The sequence below is a fragment of the Lithobates pipiens genome, unplaced genomic scaffold, assembly GCF_037356315.1.
Source record: "Lithobates pipiens isolate NorthernLeopardFrog02 unplaced genomic scaffold, aLitPip1_a1.2 Scaffold_19, whole genome shotgun sequence".
NCBI classification, from domain to species: domain Eukaryota; kingdom Metazoa; phylum Chordata; class Amphibia; order Anura; family Ranidae; genus Lithobates; species Lithobates pipiens.
Window position 1 is genome coordinate 591885002 of NW_027507764.1, and position 23654 is coordinate 591908655.

Genomic DNA, 23654 nt, shown 5'->3' on the forward strand with positions numbered 1-23654 from the left:
CTTCCGACGGGACATTCGCGAACATGGCCAAAAGTTTGAGAACCGCAAAGTTTGCGGCGGGCCCCATTGACTTCAATGGCAGGCGAACTTTAACCGCTTCCTGCCCGCCCTATAGCCGAATGCCGGCCTTCGGGCGGGCGGCTTCCCGTGCCTGGCCGTCCCTGGACGGCCTGGTGTTTACTTCCGCAATGCGCGCCGCCGCGGGCGCGCATCGCGGAAGTTCTGTGTTTGCCGTGTCCCCCGGGGACAGGCAAACACAGATCGCTGTAAACGGCCAATCACAGCGGCCGTTTACAGCGTGATCGGCGTGTCCAATGGGAGATGATCTCATATGTAAACATATGAGATCATCTCTCAGCGCCGCTCTCCCTCCTCACACAGACAGCGTGTGAGAGGGGAGAGAAGAACGGCTGCAGCAGCCGTCAGTGTAAAAAAGTAAAAAAAAAAAAAAAAAAGTAAAAAAAAGTTTAATAAAAAGTGCCATCCTCCCCCAGAGCCATCCTCCCCCAGTGCCACCCCCCCCCAGTGCCATGCCCCCCCCCAGTGCCATCCTGCCCCAGTGCCATCCTGCCCCAGTGCCATCCGCCCCAGTGCCATCCGCCCCAGTGCCATCCTGCCCCAGTGCCATCCGCCCCAGTGCCATCCACCCCAGTGCAATCCACCCCACCCCAGTGCCACCTGCCCGCAGTGCTATCTGTCCCCAGTGCCACCTGTTGTCAGTGCCATTTGTCCCCAGTGCCATCTGTCATCAGTGCCACGTATAAGTGGCATCTGTCATCAGTGCCACGTGTTATTAGTGCCATCTGTCATCAGTGCCACGTATTAGTGCCATCTGTCATCAGTGCCACGTATCAGTGCCATTTGTCATCAGTGCCACCTGTCAGTGTCACGTGCCATCTGTTGTCAGTGTCACGTGTCATCAATGCCACTTATCAGTGCCATCTGTCATCAGTGTCACGTGTCATTGGTGCCACGTATTAGTGCCATCTGTCACCGGTGGCACGTATTAGTGCCACGTATTAGTGCCACATGTCATCAGTGCCACGTATTAGTGCCACGTGTCATCAGTGCCACATATTAGTGCCACGTGTCATCAGTGCCACGTATTAGTGCCACGTGTCATCAGTGCCACGTATTAGTGCCACGTGTCATCAGTGCCACGTATTAGTGCCACGTGTCATCAGTGCCACGTATTAGTGCCACGTGTCATCAGTGCCACATATTAGTGTCATCTGTCATCAGTGCCACGTGTCATCAGTGCCACGTATAAGTGTCATCATTGCCACGTATCAGTGCCATCTGTCATCAGTGTCACGTGTCATTGTCCTGGTATTTCAAAAGTGTAATAAGTAGTCAACAAGTTAGATGTGTAATTTATGCTCCTAGAACACGTGATGGCGCTCCCTGCATGTTGGGCCTCTCTATGTGGCCAGGCTGCGAAAAAGTCCCACACATGAGGTATTGTAATACTCAGGAGGAGTAGCAGAATTTTTTGGGGGGTGTCATTTGTGGTATACACATGCCACGTGAGAGAAATAACCTATTACAATGACAATTTTGTGGAGAAAAATAAAGAAAATGAAAAATCTTCATTTTGCAAAGAATTGTGGGAAAAAAATGACAACATCAAAAAGCTCACCATGCCTCTTACTAAATACCTTGGAATGTCTACTTTCCAAAAAGGGGTCATTTGGGGGGTATTTGTACTTTCCTGACTTGTTTGGGTCACAAGAAGCGAGATAGGCCACCAGTACATCAGATGTGATCAATTTTGTGCGATTCGCACCACAGCTTGTAGACTCTCTAACTTTCACAAAGACCAAATAATATCCACTAATTTGGGTTATTTTTACCAAAGATATGTAGCAGTATAAATTGTGGCCAAAATTTATGAAGAAAAATTAATAATTTGCATAATTCTGTCACAGAAACAAAGAAATATGCGTTTTTTTTCAAAATTTTCGGTCTTTTTTCATTTATAGCGCAAAAAATAAAAACCCCAGAGGTGATCAAATACCACCAAAAGAAAGCTCTATTTGTGGGAAAAAAAGGACACAAAATTCATTTGGGTACAGTGTTGCATGACTGAGTAATTGTCATTCAAAGTGTGAGAGCACCGAAAGCTGAAAATTGGTCTGGGCAGGAAGGGTGTTTAAGTGCCCAGTAAGCAAGTGGTTAAAAACCTACAGGTCATATTTTCAGCCACAAAATAATTACTAGCTGTGCACACATAGTCCCACCACATGGACACTGACATAACACATGTATGAAGTGAATCTGGGATCGATAACTACAAGCATTCTTTTTTTTATCTGTGAACTTTTGACAATTCAGGACTCGGGAGCGCATGAAGGCAATGGAGGAGAGGAAAGGTCAGGGTAGGCTATGAAGAGGCTGCAGGAGATGATCACCAGCATCATGATAGAGAGCACTGACACCAGCACCGAGATAGAGAGAGAGCACTGACACCAGCACCAAGATAGAGAGCCCTGACACCAGCACCAAGATAGAGAGAGAGCACTGACACCAGCACCGAGATGGAGAGCACTGACACCAGCACTCTGATAGAGAGCACTGGCACCAGCACCGTGATAGAGAAAGAGCACTGACACCAGCACTGTGATAGAGAGCCCTGACACCAGGACCATGATAGAGAGAGAGAGCACTGACACCAGCACTGTGATAGAGAGCACTGACACCAGCACCGAGATAGAGAGAGAGCACTGACACCAGCACCAAGATAGAGAGTACTGACACCAGCACCGTGATAGAGAGAGAGAGCACTGACACCAGCACTGTGATAGAGAGCACTGACACCAGCACCGAGATAGAGAGAGAGCACTGACACCAGCACCATGATAGAGAGCACTGACACCAGCACCATGATAGAGAGAGAGCACTGACACCAGCACCGTGATAGAGAGCACTGACACCAGCACTGTGATAGAGAGCACTGACACCAGCACCGTGATAGAGAGCACTGACACCACACCAGCACCAAGATAGAGAGCACTGACACCACACCAGCACCGAGATAGAGAGCACTGACACCATCATTTTTAGAAATGTGAGGTAGTCAACACTGTCGTGAGCTAGGCGAATACGCTTATCAGTCACGATCCCCCCTGCTGTGCTGAACGTCCTTTTGGACAGGACACTGGACGAGGGGCAAGCCAACAGTTCCATTGCAAATTGGGCAAGCTCTGGCCAGAGGTCAAGCCTGCCCACCCAGTAGTCCAGGGGTTCATCACTCCTCAGAGCGTCCACATTGGCCGTTAACCCGATGTAGTCGGACACCTGACGGTCTAGGCATTCCCTGAAGCTGGATCCGGATGACACCTGTCGATGGGTCGGCTGAAAGAATGACCTCATATCAGAAGTCACCAACACATCTTCAAACCGGCCTCTTCTTGCAGGCGCTGTTGGATTGGTACCCGCAACTCTTTCTCTGGGAGTGGGAATTCCTCCTTTGCCAGCGCACACAAAAGCAGAATGCAGCATTTCTCGAAGCAAGGCCTGGAAGTGCTGCATTCTGACAGCCCTCTGTGACGGCGGTAACATTTTCACCATTTTGTGTTTGTACTGGGGGTCTAAGTACATTGCCACCCAGTACTGGTCCTTGACCCTTATGCTTTATATATGGGGTTCCCTATTAAAACACTGGAGCATGAAGGCCCCCATTTGCACTAAAGTGGAAGCGGTGTGGTGGCCTGGCTTCTGCTCATCATTCAGGATAATGTCGTCCCCTTCATTCTCCTCTCCCCATCCATGCACAACAACAGGGATCCCAGAAAGGTTTAAAGCATGCTCTTCTTGCTCCTCCTCATCTGCCCCGGCACCATCCTCCTCTGACTCCTCTTCAGACTCCTGTTGTTGACTTGTCTCAGATAGAGTAGCCCCCACTGGGAATTCATCCAGCATTGCGACTTCCGCATCTTCCCGCTCCTGCTTCTCCACAGCCTGATCAATGATACAATGCAATGCACGCTCCAGAAAGAAGGCATAAGGTACCATGTCACTGATGGCGCCATGGCTGCGACTGACCAGTTTGGTGATCTCATCAAATGGCCGCAGAAGTCTGCATGCATCACGCATGAGCAGCCACTGGCGCGGCGAAAAAAAACCAAGCTCCCCAGAAACTGTTCTGCCACAGCGTTTGTACAGGTCAGGGGCGGATCCAGAGTCTAGTCTTGGAGGGGCACTTCTATAAAATATGTTTTTTTGGGGGCAATTTATATGGGAAATGGCTGGTATTGGCACTTCAATCATTACGGCACTATGGCTGTTATGGTGTCAGTACTGAGTACTGAGTGAGTACTGCTTGGACCTTGAAGAAGGGGACATACCCGAAAGCTTGTCCTGAAAAATTGTATGTTAGTGCAAATAAAAAAAGTATCACGGACAGTACTCAATTTTCTCTGTCACAATTGCACTAATACGGCTACAATCACATTAAGTACATTGTAATATAAAATTAAATGGTTCAACTCACCATAATGCAGAATCAATGGGAGCCCTGAGGGTGTCTTTCGCCATGTCGCCTGCCACCAAACGCGAATTGTCACTTGCCACATCACTTGTCACCAAATGCGGATTGTTACTTGCCACGTCACCTGCCACACATTGCGGATTGCCACTTGCCACGTCACTTGTCACCAAATGCGGATTGTTAGTTGCCACGTAGCCTGCCACACATTGTGGATTGTCACTTGCCACATCACCTGCCACACATTGCGGATTGTCACTTGCCACGTAGCCTGCCACACATTGCGGATTGTCACTTGCCACGTCACCTGCCACACATTGCGGATTGTCACTTGCCACGTAGCCTGCCACACATTGCGGATTGCCACGTCACCTGCCACACATTGTTGATTGTCACTTGCCACGTAGCCTGCCACACATTGCGGATTGTCACTTGCCATGTCACCTGCCACACATCGTGGATTGTCACTTGCCACATCACCTGCCACACATTGCGGATTGCCACTTGCCACATCACCTGCCACACATTGCGGATTGCCACATAGCCTGCCACACATTTTGGATTGTCACTTGCCACGTCGCCTGCCACACATTGCGGATTGCCATGTCACCTGCCACACATTGCGGATTGTCACTTGCCACGTAACCTGCCACACATTGCGGATTGCCACTTGCCACGTCACTTGTCACCAAATGCGGATTGTTAGTTGCCACGTCGCCTGCCACACATTGCGGATTGCCACTTGCCACGTAGTCTGCTACACATTGCGGATTGTCACTTGCCACGTCACCTGCCACACATTGCTGATTGTCCCTTGCCATATAGCCTGCCACACATTGCGGATTGTCACTTGCCACGTCACCTGCCACACATTGCTGATTGTCCCTTGCCATATAGCCTGCCACACATTGCGGATTGTCACTTGCCACGTCACCTGCCACACATTGCTGATTGTCACTTGCCACGTAGCCTGCCACACATTGCGGATTGTCACTTGCCACGTCGCCTGCCACACATTGCGGATTGCCACGTCACCTGCCACACATTGCGGATTGTCACTTGCCACATCACCTGCCACACATTGCTGATTGTCACTTGCCACGTAGCCTGCCACACATTGCGGATTGTCACTTGCCACATCGCCTGCCACACATTGCGGATTGCCACTTGCCACGTCACCTGCCACACATTGCGGATTGTCACTTGCCACGTCACCTGCCACACATTGCGGATTGCCACGTAGCCTGCCACACATTGCGGATTGCCACTTGCCACGTAGCCTGCCACACATTGCGGATTGTCACCTACTGTGTCACTTTTCTGCTAAGGTGTTCTTTTGTTGAGTCCAGAGTGATAACATCATCTCTCTGCTGCACACAGCTTCCTGCACAGTGAGGGCGGAACTGGAGGGATGCAGGGCAGTGAGAGATGATGTCATCTCCCTGCTCCCCTGCCCGCTGGCTTCCTGATTGGCCAGAAGCCCTCCTAAGCCGCCCAGCTGCCCCCCCCTCACCCGTCCACTCAGCGCAGTCACCCACGGAACCGGGCGTGCTGGCACCCGCGGAACCGGACACATGTACCAGCGCGGCCGGTTCCGCGGGTACCCGTGGCCGGTTTCGCGGGTGCCAGCACGCCCGATTCCGCGGGTAACTGCGCTGGTACCCGCAGAATCGGCCACGCTGGCACCCGCGGAACCACCCCACTGGCCATATTCTCGGAGGGGGCAATTTCCCCGTTGCCCCCCCCCCTGGATCCGCCGCTGGTACAGGTAGACGTTAACTGCACGTTTCTGCTGGAGCAGCCTATCAAGCATATAGAGAGTTGAGTTCCATCACATCAGGCAATCGCAAATAAGACGTCTGACCGGCAGATTGTGTCGCCACTGAATGTCAGCAAGGCGAGCCATGGCTGTGTAAGATCTTCTAAATTGGGCCGAGATTTTCCTTGCCTGCTGCAAGATGTCCTGGACCCCAGGGTATTGGGCAACAAATCGCTGCACAACCAAGATTAAGACGCGTGTCATGCATGGCACGTGCGTAATTTTGCCCTGTTTCAATGCGCTAAGCAGATTGGCACCGTTGTCACACTCCACTCCCCCAGTGCTCTCCCCCAGTGCTCTCCCCCCCAGCGCTCTCCTCTCTCCCCCTGTTCTTCCCCCCAGTGCTCTCCCCTCAGTGCTCTCCACTCCCCCAGTGCTCTCCCCCCTGTTCTTTCTCCCCCCCAGTGCTCTTCAGCTCTCCCCATCACTCTCCAGCCCCCACCCCAGTGCTCTCCAGCCCCCCATTCTCCCCACCCCTGTTCTTTCTGCCCCACTGGTGCTCTCCAGCCCCCCCCCCCCAGTGCTCTCTACCCTCCATGCTCTCCACCCCTGTTCTTTTTGGCTCCCCCCAGCACTTTCCACTCCCCATCCCTGTACTCTCCACTCCCCCTGCATTTTGCTCTCCACCCCCCATAGTGCTCTCCAGTCCCCCGTGCTTTCCATCCCTGTTCTTTTTGGCCCCCACTGGTGCTTTCAAGCTCCCCCCATTGCTCTCCACTCCCCCCTGCTCTTTGTACACCCCCAGTACTCTCCAGCCCCCGTGCTCTCCACCCCTGTTTTTCTGCCCCCCCCGTGCTCTTCACCACCCCACACTCTTAGCCCCCCCCAGTGCTCTCCACCACCCCACACTCTTAGCCCCCCCAGTGCTCTCAGCCTACCGTGCTCTCTATCCCTGTTCTTGTTGGCCCCCCAGTACTCTCAAGTTCCCCCCAGCGCTCTCCGTTCCCCACCCTTGTGATCTCCACTCCCCCTCGCTCTTTACCCCCACCCATGTGTTCTCCAACCCCGCCAGTACACTTTGCTCCCCCTTCTCTCCAACTCCCACTCAGTGCTCTCCACTTCCCCAGGACCAGAGGACAGGCTGACTGGGGCCGGAAAATGAGGACAGCTGAAGGTGCAGGTGGCCAGGGACCACTCCATCTCACAGCAGACAGATCCTCTGGAAGGAGCACCGTCCCCATCCAAAACGAGAGCAGACCCTGCCTGCTGTTGGCCGTCATGGATATCCTGCTGGCATGCAAGGTACTGAATTTGATGGGCACTGGTGAGGCTGCATTGAGCTCTTGCGTCAAGTCTGCAGTCTCTGTCCATCTCCTGTAGCATGTCTGCAGTCTCTGAGGGAGTCTGGAGAGGAGTCAAGAGTGGGAGCACCGCCGGGATGGGGGTCATGGGAGAAGTTAGACTTGTGTGGACTGTGGACAGGAGACTATAGGATAAAACCTCCAAGCTGGAGCCGACTGACTGAGCCCTGCACAGTGCACCTGAGAGGAGGTCAGTGAAAGCACCACCAGGCCAGTCGGGGGTCACTGATGTAAGGGGGGAGTGAATACAATAATGTAAGGGGCACTGATATAAAGGCTTTCCTCCTTATATTAGTAACCCATCTTCTTACCTTAGAGTATTCTTTCTGCAGAAGGTGCCCCCCCCCCACGTTCTGAGTTTCTGGGGTCCCCCTTGATGATTGATCACTTACCACTATTAACTGGTAAAATGTATGGTTTTCACTTTCATGAACAAGAAAATAATGCCGTTATGCTGTTGGGCTGGTATAATAATGCTGTTGGGCTGGTATAATAATGCTGTGAGGCTGGTATGAAATTTTTTCCAGGGCTGGTTTTTGAAAGCATGGGCGTCCGCAAGGTTACTCAGGTGGCTGCGTACCATGCCCATATAGCCTAGAGAATGTACATCTTTTTACATTGCAATACATCTGTTGTTGCCATATTTCTATCTTGATGAAAACAGCCTTGACCTATGCATTCGGTAATTACCCCTTCCGTACATATCCCCTTTTACTACCCATAACTGTACCATTCCATTTTACCTTCCCCCATTCCCAATAAATAGACCACACCGGAGTTTGGAGTATAAATTGGCCATAGCAGCCTTTTATTTAACCAAAACTTTAACCAAAATAAAATAAATAACTTTAATGTTAAATATAAACATACTTATATATATATTGCAGCAGCAATTACAACTCCCAGTCGTTTGGTCTTTGACGGTACCTCGGTTCCATTTAACGTTACTCTATTTCCAAACCCACTGCGGGACCAAATTTGTACCATACAAGGCCTCCGGCCGTTTAACAGCCCGGAGACAACCCCACCTTCCCGCAGTGTCACCAAACCCGTATCCCAGCCTACCCTTCCACTGGGATACACCAAAAGGGGGACATACCACCTATGAGCCCCCCACACCGTTCCATCACCTAATTTCCTTTACCCCATCAAAGACCAAAGACACCGCCTTCCACTGCTATGACGACCTCCTCAACCGAACCTGCAAGAAAAATGAAAACCGACAACAACCTGAAAAATAAACAACACAGCATCTTAAACTAAAGGGGCGGGTGGGCGGGCAACTTCTTGATTGTGACCCCACGCTTCCTGCCGTAGCTCCTCCCCTTCCTTTTATGTCGCTCCGCCCTCTCCTCTTTCCCTCCTGCCGCTCCACCCCTCCCTCTCTCTTCTCACTAGGTTTAACCCTATAGGGGTTACCTAGCATCTGTCATGCCAGCCCTGCACCTCCGTCCAGCCTGCGTTTTCGGGCTTCCCTATACAGTGACAGTATGAGATCAAAATATGGCCACAACAGATGTATTGCAATGTAAAAAGATGTACATTCTCTAGGCTATATGGGCATGGAACAGAGCCGCCGGAGTAACTTCCAATACAATGTGAAGATGAATTATCTGTTATATAACACATATGTATTACCAGTGGAAATATTTTCATGAGATTGTCGAAAAGGGGTGGAGCATGAGTGGCCTTGAAATGATGCCCCCCCTTGGAAAAAGTTCTGCGGACGTCCATGCATGCCTTATTCCATTGCTCATCAGATTGCTCATAGCTCCCACTTTGTTTTGAATTCAGTATTGTCAGCATGTGACGCTTGATTTAGCAATGAGTATGCAAGAGGTGTGGTGTTCGCTACTGGTGATCTCGTTAAACATATAGTTTCTATCTGAGTCAATGGGAGGCAGAATTGTTGTTTGCCAGGAAGTCCTTTAGTTGTATGTAAAACCAACTTCCAGGAAACGGCTCCCCCACCTCGGCGTTTAGTGTTTCGAAATTCTTGACTTTTGGACCTGACATACAAATATGTACAAGAAAGTCTTGTGGCAGGTTATGGTGTAAGCCTGGGATGAAGTCAGGGTTATTTGTGAGTGGCGTCAGGGGGCCTGGGTTTGTTGCGATTTTTTACGACTTTACCAGTGTTTGCCAGATCTTTATTGTGGTTTCAATTAGCGGATGGTCTATAAGTTTGGGCTTTCTGGAGTGAAGCGACCATGGGAGGTAGAGTGTGGTGCGTGTTGCCAAATTGCTTTCTAGTTGGACCCAGTCCTTATTTAGGCTGTGGCAGTGCCAATTTATCACTCTCGTAATGTGGGTGGCCTGGTGGTATTTTTTAAAGTCCAGCAGGCCTATACCCCCATTACTTTTAGAGAGTGTTAAGCGTCGGAATTGAATTCTAGGCTTCTTATTTGCCCAGAGAAATCGTCTTTGGATTTGACTCAATAATTTGAAGAAATGTTCTGGAATTTTAATTGGTAGAGCGTTAAATAAATAAAGAAGACTACCGTCATCATTTTTTATTTTTTTTTAAATAATTTTTTTTATTGGTTTCCATCCGGCATAACAAACAAAAAACAAAACAAAGGCAAAAAGAGAAAACAGAAAAAGGAAAAACATAGACAGTTAGTCAGAACATTGGTCATACATAAAAACGGTGGGATCCCCGTGGGAGCCCCATTTTAGTTGTGTCGTACATGCTTAACAGCATACATCATATGGTGAGGTTAAGTGGATAGCCATGCAGGTCCCTGGATCTCCAGACATCAAAGACAGCATCTGCCGATAAGGGTGTAAGAACTGGCCCCTCCCGTGTGCACAGGCGTCGCCTGCATGAGAGCCACCTTGCCCTAGTTCTACTGAGGGACCTCCGAAGCAGAGGAGGGGTCCCCCAACCACTTGGACCAGACCTTGTCGAATTTTTTGGGGCAACCTCTATTGGCGTATGTGTCTTTATACAGAGACAGGTTATTGTTGACGAGTTGCTTCCATAGGGAGAGAGGAGGGGGTGTTGGTTTGCGCCAGCTAATGGCTATGGCTTTGCGGGCATAAAACAGTAAGGCCGCGTACACACGGGCGGACTGTCTGCCCAAACTAAGTTCATCAAACAGTCCGCTCAAACTTTTGAATGAACGAACTTGCCCACACACGGCAGTTTTTGAGCGGACTAATACGGCAAACTAAGTTCGTCGTACTAAGTCCGCGCAACTTTTGAAATGAACGGACTCGCCCACACACGCGGAGGACAGTCCGCTCATTTCGAGCGCATGCCAAGGTAGGCGGGGCCCGCCACGGAGACGTTGCGGGCTCCGCCGCCTGGAATGTACTTAAAGGGGAACCCCAACGCCGAAAAAAAATCGGCGTGGGGGTTCCCCCCAAGTCCACAACAGACCCTTGTCCGAGCACGCTACCCGGCCGGCCAGGAAAGGGGGGCGAGCGAGCGCGCCCCCCCTCCTGAGCCGTACCAGGCCGCGTGCCCTCAACATGGGGGGTGCCTTGGGGAAGGGGGGGCCGCGCGGCCCCCCCACCCCAAAGCACCTTGTCCCCATGTTGATGAGGACAAGGGCCTCTTCCCGACAACCCTGGCCGTTGGTTGTCGGGGTCTGCGGGCGGGGGGCTTATCGGAATCCGGGAGCCCCCTTTAATAAGGGGGCCCCAGGATACTGGCCCCCCACCCTATGTGAATGAGTATGGGGTACAATGTACCCCTACCCATTCACCTGTAAAATAAAAGTACCCAAAAAAAAACACAACACACGAGATAAAATATTTTATTGCACAGCTCCGGGGGTCTTCCGTCTTCGGGGGTCTTCTCGCCAGACTCTTCCGCTATCTTCTTGTAGCTCTTTTGCTAGCGGAGGAGTCTGGCTTTCTTCCTCCCCGCCGCCGGCCTCTTCTCCCGACTTCGGGGGTCTTGTCCCCCTCTTCGGTTCTTCTGCCGGGCCACCGCGCCTTCTTATAGCTCTTTTACAGGCGGTGGCCCGGTCTTCTGTCGCCGCTGTCGCCGCCGCCTTCCGTTCTTCTTCTTCTTCTTCTCCAGGAGATGTTGACACGACGCTCTCTCTGGCCGGAATGCCAGAGCCGGGCTGCGCTGCCACTTATATAGTGACAATGGGGCGGTGTCACATGGTATATGTCACATGGGTCGTCGCTGTCTAGATCTGAGATGTCTCGGGACCACCTAGTTCTTAGCGTCTCCAGCGCCGGGAGAGAGGTGATGGTTATATGTGTGTACAATTGAGAGGTGGGTTTTCTTGCACAACCTGATCTAAGAAGGTCCTCTAGGGAAGATAGGATCAGCTGGGGAGGGGAGTTTGAGAATTGGCAACCGAAGGCATGGGAGAGTTAATGGTATCGAAAAAAATATGACGTGGTACATTAAAGTCAGAATTCAGTTTGAAAAATGGTATTAGGGACTGGTTGGAAACAATCTGAGATACTGTTTTAATGTGGAATTTGGTCCAGGCATGGGGCCCTGGTAGTTTGTAGATGTGTTCTAGAGTTGGGTTCCGCCAGAGGGGGGCATTGGGTGAGATTGCCTGTTTGGGGTAATTTTCGAGTCTCAGGCCTATCCCCCATGCAGGCAGCATGGTGCGCATGGAGAGCGTCAGTGGGTAGGGGGCCCGGGGGCCCCGAAAAAGCAAAAATTTGAGCGCCTCTAGGGATCCCAGCACTGCTGTCTCAATCTGGGTAGCTGGGTTGGAGATGTCCGGATTGAGCCACCAAGCAGCCGTAACTAGCTGGGTGGCCAAATAGTATTTATAAAGATCCGGGCATGCCAACCCACCCTGAGAGATCGGGCTTGTCAATGTGGTCCAGCTATATCTGGGGGACTGAGGTCCCCACAGGAATGCGGCGAGTAGGCGGTGTAGACATGTAAAAAATTTTTTTGGTATCCACGGTAGAGAGTGGCGGAATAAATATGTGAATTTGGGCAATAGTTTCATTTTAAACAAATTTATACGTCCCATCAATGATAGTGGCAATGACTCCCATGCCCTCAGACGTTGCCGAGTCTCCTGCATCACCGGGGAGAGGTTTAGGGGTAGGTAGTCCGAGGCCTGTCTGGAGACCATGACCCCCAGGTATTTAAAGGTCTCTACCCACTGGAGGGGAACATTAGGAGGAGCCGTGTCACAGGCCGCTTGGTCTATAGGGAACAGAAGAGATTTTGTCCAGTTGACCCTGAGGCCCGTGACAAAGGAAAAGGAGTTGAGAATCTGGAGGGCTCCCTCAAGAGATGGACCTGCATCACTGAGGAAGAGCATGAGGTCATCTGCATATAGAGCGACCCTCTCCTCTAGCCAGCCAATCCGCAACCCCCTGACACAGGGAGAAGTGCGGAGGGCCTCTGCAAGTGGCTCCATCACAATAGCAAATAGGGCCGGGGAGAGAGGGAAGCCCTGCCACGTACCTCTGGACAGATGGAAAGATTGTGACAGGCCCCCTCCTAACTTAATGGCAGAGGTGGGGTTCCAGTAGAGAACCTTAATCCACTCAATAAAGACCAGGGGAAATCCCATTCGCCGGAGGATCTCCCAAAGAAAAGGCCACTCGACTGTGTCAAAGGCCTTCTCAATATCGAGAGAGGCCACCACCCTGAATCCCTTATTCAGATGCTGCGCGTGGATGTTAGTGAACAGGCGCCGTAGGTTTGTTGCTCTATTGGCCATGAACCATGTTTGGTCCGTCTCAATGACTGAGGGGAGTAGGGGCTGCAGTCTCATGGTCAATAATTTGGTGGGGATCTTAAAGTCTGTATTAAGGAGGGAAATAGGCCTATAGGAGGCACAGGATGTGGGGTCTTTAGATGATTTGTGGATGAGGACGATGTGGGCATGACTCATGGAGGTCGGGAGGGCTCCAGCAGCCAAGCAGTGGGTAAACAGTTGAGCTAATTTGGGGGCCAGTAGGTCCCCATGAGTTTTGTAAAACTCAATGGGGAGTCCGTCCGGGCCTGGAGACCTCCCAGTAGGGAAGGACCCCAGTGCCTTCAGTACCTCCTCCGGGGCAATCGGCCTCACTAGGGATTCCCTCTCGGCATCAGAAAGCCAGCCAAATGCCAAGGGGTCCAGCCAAGGTGCAGGGTCCCGTGGCTGAAAATCCATCGGTAGCACTGAGGTGTAAAGTGAGGTGTAATATGTACGGAAAGCCTCCAGTACATCTGGCAGGGAAGAGACCGATTCTCCCGAGGGGGACATCACACTGGGGATCCATGTTACGGGTTTGTCCTGTTGCACGAGTACCGTCATCTTTAATATTGAGGCCCTTCCAAACCAGAACATTTTTACGTTCCATCTGAGAAGGTCCTTTTTGATCGTGGCAAGTAGGGGCTTGTAGTTTACATTATATAGTGATTCAATGTTACTGGTTAAATTTATGCCCAAATACTTAAGGGTGCCTTGTTCCCATTTATAAGGGTGATTGTGTTGTCAATTTTTGAGTTGGTCCGGTGGTAGGGTGAAGTTGAGGGCCTTGGATTTTGACTGATTTACTTTAAAATTGGATATAAACCCAAAGGTTTTAAATATTTTGTGGAGATTGGGAATCGAGATGTGGGGATTGGTGAGGAAGAACAGGAGATCATCCGCGTAAGCAGCAATTTTGTACTCTCTGTCATTTAGCGTGAAGCCCTGGATATCAGCATTCAGATTAATTGTTCTAATTAGAGGTTCTAGGGTAAGGATGAAGAGGAGTGGCGATAGGGGGCAGCCTTGGCGAGTACCATTATGGATGGATATAGGTTCATAAAATATATTATTCATTTTGATTTTGGCTTGGGGATTTCGATAGAGAGCTGAGATCCACGATAACATGTTTTCGTTTAGGCCAATATGAGCGCATGTGGCCATCATGTAATCCCAGGAGACCCTATCGAAAGCCTTCTCGGCATCGGTAGAAAGCAGCATGCCTTTAGTTTTAGATTTCTGGGCAAAATGGATTAGATTCAAGGCTTTGATGGTGTTGTCGTGGGCTTCCCTCCCTGGCATGAGTCCCACTTGTTCAGGGCCGATTATTTTTGCTAAAATGGGTTTTAATCTGTTGGCTAGAATTTTAGCCAGGAGTTTAAGGTCTATGTTAAGGAGTGAGATGGGTCTGAAGTTTTCGCAGTCCGTGTGTTCCTTATTGGGCTTGGGAATTACAGCTACATGTGCCATGAGGAAGGATTGGGATTCATGTTTGTTCTTTGCCAGTGGCGTAACTAGAACCTTCAGGGCCCCGATGCAAGAAACCATGAAGGGCCCCCCTGAACCCCAGCCAGGGCCCTTCCCTCCGAGTCCGGCGGTGGAACTTCCAGGGCGTGATCACAGGTATGACCTTTGTGAGCCCTGTAGTTCCACCACTGGCATCAGTAGTTTTTTTTATTTTTATTCTTTTATTTTTAGGTGCCCCATTGGGGGACTGTCCCTAGGCAGGATGGGGTCCCCATCCCCAGAAGAGATGAGGTCCTTTTCTCCAGGGCAGATGAAGTTACTGCCCCCAGGTGAGAAGGGGTCCCTGTCCCCCGGGGAGATGGGGGTCTCTGTCCCCCACGTGAGAAGGGGCCCCTGTCCCCAGGGGGAGATGGAGGGGGTAAGTAATGGTGTGTGGAGGATGGGGTCCTCTCACTCACCATGACCAAGCTGCAGGCCGCGCACTCATCCATGTTGGCCTTGGCTCCATCCAGTGTGCTGGACGGGTGATCAGCATATCTCCCAGAAAGACCTTTCGTCATCTGTGTATGATGGGGAGGAGGGGGGCTGGCAGACAAGCCTGCAGTGTCCTCCGGGGGGCTCTCATAGGGCTGCACTGCATCTGTGTGCTTAAAGTTTGTTTACCCGGGAGAAGTATGCAGTGCAGTGTGGGCCCGGACTCGGGGGGGGGGCGGGACTCTGGCTGGGGAGAACAGACATTGGACTGAGCGGCAATGCATGGAGCAGGAGAGGGGTACTCTGAGGAGCCAGCCGAGGACACAGGTCATGCGGGGAATGCACAACTAAAGAGCAGACAGTGCGATAGTCGAGCATGGAGCTCTGCTAGTCACCCTCCACCTCCAGCCACCCGTGTGCATGGTGCACTGGTACCCCAAGCTGCCTATGCTGCTGCCGGCCATATGTAGAGGGGGCTGCATGGGCCCCCTGCAGCACAGGGCCCAGTTGCGGTCGCGACTGCTGCACCCCCTATAGCTACGCCCCTGTTCTTTGCTAAAAAGTTGAAGGCCAAACGGAGGGGCTTTATAAGAGAGTTTGTATAAGTTTTATAGCACTGTGACGTAAAGCCGTCTGGTCCGGGGCTCCTTTCTGCTTTTAAATCTGCAATCGCGTTTGAGATTTCAGAGGTAGTTATGGGGTCCTCGAGTGCATTTGAGTCTGCTTTTGTCAGGGAGGGCAGTCCGCTATTCTTTAGGAAATCGTGTATGGTGTCCTGTTTTGTGTGCGTTAGGTAAGATGGTCTGTGTTGAGCCGGTAGTTTATATAATTTAGAGTACTAGGTGTGAAACATTGCCGCTATCTCTTCAGAATTGTGTTTTAAGGTTCCCCTTTGTCTTTTAAGGCAGGAATATGGTTCGATAACGAGGCATCTTTTAGGGCTTTGGCCAATTGCTTTCCACTCTGGTCTCCGTGTTCATAAAAAATGCTTTTTTTTAAAAAAAAAAAGAGAACATTTAATCTTCATGTCCAATAGTAGCCTTAGGGAAGTTCTGAGTTGTGTTAATTGGTCTTTGAGTCTGAGTGATTGGGATTGTTTGTGTTGTAGTTCAAGGCTGGCAATTTGTTGGGAGAGTTTAGTGATTTCACCTTCCCTTTCTTTCTTTTTCCGAGCACCCCATTTGATGAGTTCGCCTCTTACCACTGATTTGTGTGCCTCCCAATTGTTTAGTGGGTTTGTGTCAGTGTCAGCGTCGTGGCTAAAGTATATGTTAATGGCGTTTTGGATGTCATCTTTTATAATTGGGTCGGTGAGGAGTGTGGTATTCAGTCTCCAATTGAATGCGGATTTGTGTGGTGTGTTGAGATGTAGTGTAACCGCCGAGGGTGCATGGTCAGAAAGGGCTATAATGCCTATCTCTGCTGAAAGTAGATTACCAAGGTCCCTTTGCGTGATGAAAATCATGTCAATTCTCAAGTATTTTTTATGGGGTGCGGGGAAAAAGGTAAAGTCCCTGTCTGTGGGGTGCATGGATCTCCATGTATCTACCAATGTCAGTGATAATAGTGATTTTATTCTTTTGAGAGTCCTATACGTGACTTGTGTGTGTCCTGTCGAGGTGTCTTTAAGGGGTGCAAGGGGGACATTAAAGTCTCCTCCAATGAGGGTACACCACTTCTGCAAACCATTTGAGTTCCTCTATAATTTTGTTGCAGAAAGGTATATGTGAGGAATTCGGAAAGTACACATTGGCTAAAGCTATAGGCGCCCCTTCCCATGAGCCTTTGAGAAATAGAAATCGTCCCTCAGGATCCGTCAGTTGTTCCGTTAGTACAAAGGGAGCGTCTTTGTGAAGAAAGATGGATACTCCTTTTGGTTTTGGCAAGGGGGTTGGTGGCATGGTATGCTGTGGTAAAGGTTCTGTCAGTGATTCTAGGGATATTGTTGCCCTTAAAGTGAGTTTCCTGTATAAATACTATTAAGGGTTGGGTTTTTCCCTTAATAATTTAGTCCTTTTTTTCGGGTACGTTCAGACCATTTACATTATGGGAAAGAATGGTAGGTGCTTTCCCTAAGAAAGCGTATGCCATGTAATGAGCAAAACGTGGAGAGGGAGGTGTCCAGGGATGCTGAGTATTTTAGCAGTGTACACTGTACGTACTGCTGTCGTGAGGAGCAAGCGGGCAGGAATGGATTAGGTGTAGGAAAACGGTTGTGTGTTTAAAGAATGCAAACAGGTAGGGGGAGAGAGGGGAAGGAACGTGTATAACCAACGTAGAGGATGGTTTGAAGGCGTTAACTAGTCTTCCACCACTGGTTGGCGAGTCAGCTTGGTGTCTGACTTGTTCTGGTGTAAGGTAGTACCTGTGGGGGATAGTGGGAGGCGGAATAGCAATAAAGTATTATAAATTATGCTATGTAGTAGTGTGTTGTGTATCAGCTAGGAAGTAACCCTGTGAAGAGGTCCGACGGGACCTAGGGGCCCGAGCGTCAGGATGGGGAGTATTCCCCCTTGTGAGCAGGGTGTCTGAGACCAAGTGTAGAGCTGTTCTTATGTAGGAGTAAGTAGCATATGGGATCGTTTAAGAGAATGACATTACATTTAGATTGTTTCCAATCTGTCTGTTCGCATCTTAAACCTTATAAACATTGTTCAACTGTAAAGTGCAAGCAGAATAGCAAAAAAAGGAGAAACAAAAAAAAAAAACATATTTAGCCAGAGGTAGCTTAAACATACCAAACTGTCAACCAGGAACAGGAGTGTAGTACTCTCTAACCCTGTAGGAGAAAGTAAACAATAAATGACTCTATGCTATATCATACCCATTGAGCCTTTAGAAGGGGGTAGAGGCCAAAGGCAGGTATTTAAATAAGCTAATTTACAGTCCTGGACGTGTACTAAGGGTCTCCACCGTAGGAGACTTAAAGTGTCTTGTACAGGATGCTAGAGTCACAATAACCTCTGAGGGAAGAAGACAGTAGTAAACCAAGCAATCAAAGTACCGCCGGAGGGGCGTGTCCGGAATGGCCGACTGAGAGGATGCACAGTGAGTGAGCTCCAGCTGAGTGTCCCGTTCTATTGACTTGATCCCTGCAATCTAGCTGCCCTGCTCGGTGTATCACCGCACGATCGCTCCCTGAAGGGGATGACCAAAGGACGGAGCTCTTCAAATACCCGGAGGAGCTCCGCGGCGGCTAAATCTAAGTCCCGGACTGATTCGGGCCCTCTCGCAGGCCCGCAGCCTCTGCAGCACATGGCGTCTCAGACGGAGTGCCCGGACCCTGCCCTGATGGAGCAATCAAACTTCGCTGCGCTTATGCAGGCGATAACGACCATCCAAACCGCCCTGACGGGTAAGATAGAGTCGGTGCAGATGGATGTCGGCTTAATCCACCGCGACATGGACACTTTTCTCGCCCGGCTCACGGAGGCAGAGCGCCGTGTGGGGGACGCGGAGGACACCCTGAGGGAGCACTCTGGTGCTATCCGCACACTGCTGACCAGGGTTAAAAGCTTGGAAAGCAGAGCTGAAGACTCTGAGAACCGGAATCGGAGGAATAACCTCCGCATCGTGGGATTGCCAGAGGGAGTGGAGGGTGCAGACCCCCAGAACTTTACAGAACGGCTGCTACGAGACCTCCTGCCACGTGCGCAGTTTTCACCATTCTTCGCAGTGGAGAGGGCACATAGAATGCCTGCTACCCGGGGACCCCCGGGAGCTCCTCCACGCACGTTCATCCTCCTCCTGCTGAATTATCGTGACCGGGACCAAGTCTTGCGGGAAGCGAGGAAGGCTGAGACACTACAACATGCGGGCGCATGAATTATGATATTTCCGGACTATTCCGTTGATACACAGAAACTACGGCGCTCTTTTGACCACGTCAAGTTGAACCTTCGGAGCCACCGCATTAAATACAGTATGATGTTCCCTGCCAGACTCAGAGTCCAAGACAGTGAGACGGTGCGGTTCTTTACATCCCCAAAGGATGCATCACAATGGCTAGACTCCCTGCCCAGGGGCTGAGGTTGCTGCAGGATGCCTTGTGCCTCCTACATGTTCCTGGTTGCACGTTGCACCAATTGCAGGTACTGATGGGATTTCTTAGCGGCTGCTGCCTCCTGGTTGCAGGCACCTGTTGACTATTCCTCTTCTCCATGCCCTACTTGCCGGACTGGGGGTGGGGGGTTCCCCGGGCATCGAGGGGGCTAAGGTATGACACCGTTAAGGGAGACGAGGTACAGAAAGATTTTTCTACTTTTTCCTTTTCTTAATTTTTTCTCTTTTTCTTTACCTGCATAATTTTTTCTGTTTGGTTGGTAACAGGTTTTTGTTTAACCACTTGCAGACCAGACCATTTTGCTGGTCAAAGACCAGACCACTTTTTGCGATTCGGCACTGCGTCGCTTTAACTGACAATTGCGCGGTCGTGCGACGTGGCTCCCAAACAAAATTGACGTCCTTTTTTTCCCACAAATAGAGCTTTCTTTTGGTGGTATTTGATCACCTCTGTGATTTTTATTTTTTGCGCTATAAACAAAAATAGAGTGACAATTTTGAAAAAAACGCATTATTTTTTACTTTTTGTTATAATAAATATCCCCCAAAAATATATAAAAAAACATTTGTTTCCCTCAGTTTAGGCCGATACGTATTCTTCTACATATTTTTGGTAAAAAAAATCGCAATAAGCGATTATTGATTGGTTTGCGCAAAAGTTATAGCGTTTACAAAATAGGGATAGTTTTATAGCATTTTTATTAATAATTTTTTATTATTTTTTTTTACTAGTAATGGCGGCGATCTGCGATTTTTATTGTGACTGCGACATTGTGGGGGACCCATCGGACATTTTTGACACATTTTTGGGACCATTGTCATTTATACAGTAATCAGTGCTATATAAATGCAGTGATTCCTGTGTAAATGACACTGGCAGTGAAAGGGTTAACCAGTGGGTGGCAGTGTAGGGGTTAAGTGTTCCTAGGGGTGTGTTACTAACTGTGGGGAGGTTGGGCTTTCATTTAGTGTACACTGATCTCTGCTCCAATCACATGGAGCAGAGATCAGTGTCAGTAGTTGCTAGGCAGAATGGAGAAATGTTGTTTATACAGCATTTTCTCCATTCGGCCGCTCCGTGAGACGATCGCGGGGATGCCCGCGGCGATCGAGTCCACAGGTCCCGCGACCGGACTCACGGGGGTCCCGACCAGCCCGGGAGCATGCCACCGGCGGCGCGCTCCCGATGGCAGGGCGGTATCGAATATTGGACGTACCTGTACGCCAATATGCCTGCCCGTGCCATTCTGTCGACGTACATCGTCGTACGCTGGTCGGGAAGTGGTTAAGCATGTGCCCCCGATCGTGATCGGGAGACCTACTGAACTTTGCAGGGACCGTCTATCCTGCAGTAGACTGAGCCGGATTCGGTGTGCTAAGACTGGACTTTCATGGAGCTGGGTTTTACACGCACCCTCATGGTTGATACCGGGAAGCTATGTTTTGGGTTTAAGGCACACCGAAGTTTGGGGTGTGGTGTTGGGGAGGGGTTTTTGATCATAATCTTACTTTTCAGCGTATGGCTTATTTACTCATTATATGTCATGTCTCAATGTTGTTTTCAATATCTAGCAGATGGAATATTACTCCTTATGATACACTGGTGGGGAGGGGGGATCCGGTATAGAACAGGTCCTGGGGTCCTTTTGATAGAGGTAAGGGTAATGAGTAGGTTTCCTGTAATTATGTCCACTGACTCGCCATGGTACCGCTGAAGGTTCTTTCCTGGAATGTTAGGGGGATGAACTCTAAACACAAGAGGTCCTTGGTTTTTACATATATCAAGAAATATGCACCCCACCTCTGCATACTCCAGGAGACACATTTAGTGGGGAGTAAGATACTGGCCCTCAAAAAACCCTGGGCGGGCTCCTATTATCATGCCACCTACTCTACATATTCTAGAGGGGTTAGTGTTCTCGTGCATAGGTCCCTTCGCTTTACTCTCCTAGATCTCCATCTACACCCGGGGGGTAGGTATGTGGCCCTACACGCGACGTGTGAGGGCACGGAGGTGCTGCTTATTGGACTTTACGCTCCCCCCGGGGCTACTATGGAGCTCATGCATAGACTGACCCCTATTATGGCGCTATACCCAGGGGCTGGGGTGCTGCTGGCCGTAGATTTTAATATGACGGCTGCTCCCTCTGTAGATAGATTACAGGCTGACGGCACGGGGGACTCCCCCTTGCTGCGGTGGATGGGGACGTACGGACTAACTGATGTATGGAGATGGAAGTGTCCGGGTGTTAAGCAATTCACGTGCCACTCTGCCACACATGCTACTTTCTCTAGAATTGATTTAATGTTGGCCTCGGATATGTTGATCTCTCGCACCCTTGAGATAGAAATCCTGCCTAGAGGCATTTAAGATCATGCACCCCTGTTACAGTTGGAGATGGGTCTATCGCCTGGGCTTGCCTTGTGGAGGCTCTCGGGTTACTGGGTGACTGATGAATGGGTGGCCCCGGAAGTGGCGGTGGAGTTGGGAGCCTTCTGGGGACATAACAAAGACACAGCTGGGCCGCCTATACTATGGGACACATTTAAAGCCTATGTTAGAGGGCAGTATCAAACATCCATTGCTAGAGCTAGGAGGGACACCAGACTGGCATTGGAGGTGGCGGAGGGGTGGGCGTTGAGGCTTGAGTCCAGTTATGTGCAGGAGGGAGATGAAGCAACCTATGCGGATCTCCTGAGAGCACATAGGGAAATCTCGCTGCTCCGCACCGAAGCCACTAGGAAAATCCTTCTCAACCAGTCACAACGCATATTTGAGCAGGGTGAAAGGACAGGTCGGCTTCTGGCTTGGTTGGCCAAGGAGAGATCGAACGTTTCCCATATAGCTCATATCAGAGGGGAGCAAGGTGAGCTGATTTCCAATCCGCAGCTAATCAATAGTCTTTTTGCGGACTACTATCAAGCCTTGTACACGTCTAGGGCCACGGCCGCCCCTGAGGTGCTGGATGATTTTCTGGACCGTATGGCCCTTCCGGCGCTCTCTGAGGCGGACCGTATCAGATTGGATAGCCCCATTACGCTTAAGGAGCTACAGACGGCGGTGGCTACACTCCAGTCGGCGAAGACCCCGGGCCCAGATGGGATTCCCGCAGAGTTTTATAAAACCAACGCCGAACTGGTGGTGCCCCAGTTACACGCCCTCTTGCTCTCCATGCTGCAGGAGGGGGAGCTACCGGCTACGATGTCCGAGGCAATCATTGTAGTGATTCCCAAACCTGGCAAGGACCCGGGTCTGTGCTCCTCATACCGCCCAATCTCACTACTCAATGTGGATGCTAAAATTGTCACTAAAATCCTAGCTACTCGACTCAATTCGGTCATTTTAACACTGATTCAGGGTGATCAGACGGGGTTTATGCCGGGCAAGGGTACCGACATAAACCTCAGACGTTTGTATACTCATATTTCCCTTGCTGCCGTTGAAGATTCACAAAAAGTCATCGCCTCATTGGATGCCGAAAAGGCGTTTGACTCGGTTGAGTGGCAGTTCCTTTGGAAAGTCCTGGAGAGGTTTAACTTTGGACCCCAATTTGTCTCCTGGGTTAGACTGCTCTATAGGAACCCCACTGCCAGAGTGCGCACAGACGGCCTACTGTCTGAAGGCTTCTCATTGGGTAGGGGTACAAGACAGGGATGCCCTCTTTCCCAGGGCCTGTTTGCACTTGCCATTGAACCCCTGGCGGTGCTTTTGCGTAACTCAGTGGAGATGGGGGGGCTGTGGGTGGGACCGGTGTGTGAAAAAATTTTGCTTTATGCGGACGACACTCTCCTTTATCTTCCAGATGCTTCCTCGACATTGGAAACAGCCCTTAAGCTCATAGACGACTTCGGCTCCCTCTCGGGGGTGCGTATCAATTGGGACAAGTCTATACTGTTTCTCCTGTCACCCGCAACCCTCGTTGTATCTGCCCATACCTCACTGCGGACTGTAGATAAGTTTCGCTATCTGGGCATAGAGGTTCAGAGGGAGTCCAGGGAGTATCTGACAGATAACGTCTATCCAGTCCTACAGAACCTGATGGCTAAGTGGCAAGTATGGAAAACCTTACCCCTCACACCGGTGCGGAGGGTCATTCTGCTTAAGATGACGTTTCTCCCGAAATTTCTATGTCTTTCGTAATACCCCAGTCCCGATCCCAAATTCCTTTTTCAAGAAATTAGATCAGGTGGTGAATACCTTCATATGGGCTGGGGCGACCCCAAGGATAGCGCAAACTACCCTCCAATTGCCCCTGTCCCTTGGAGGTCTAGCCCTTCCCTGTCTAAAAGAATACTATTGGGCAGCTATACTGGTCACAGTGTGGTGGTGGTTCAAGCAGCTCCGCTCTAACCCATCTGTCAAT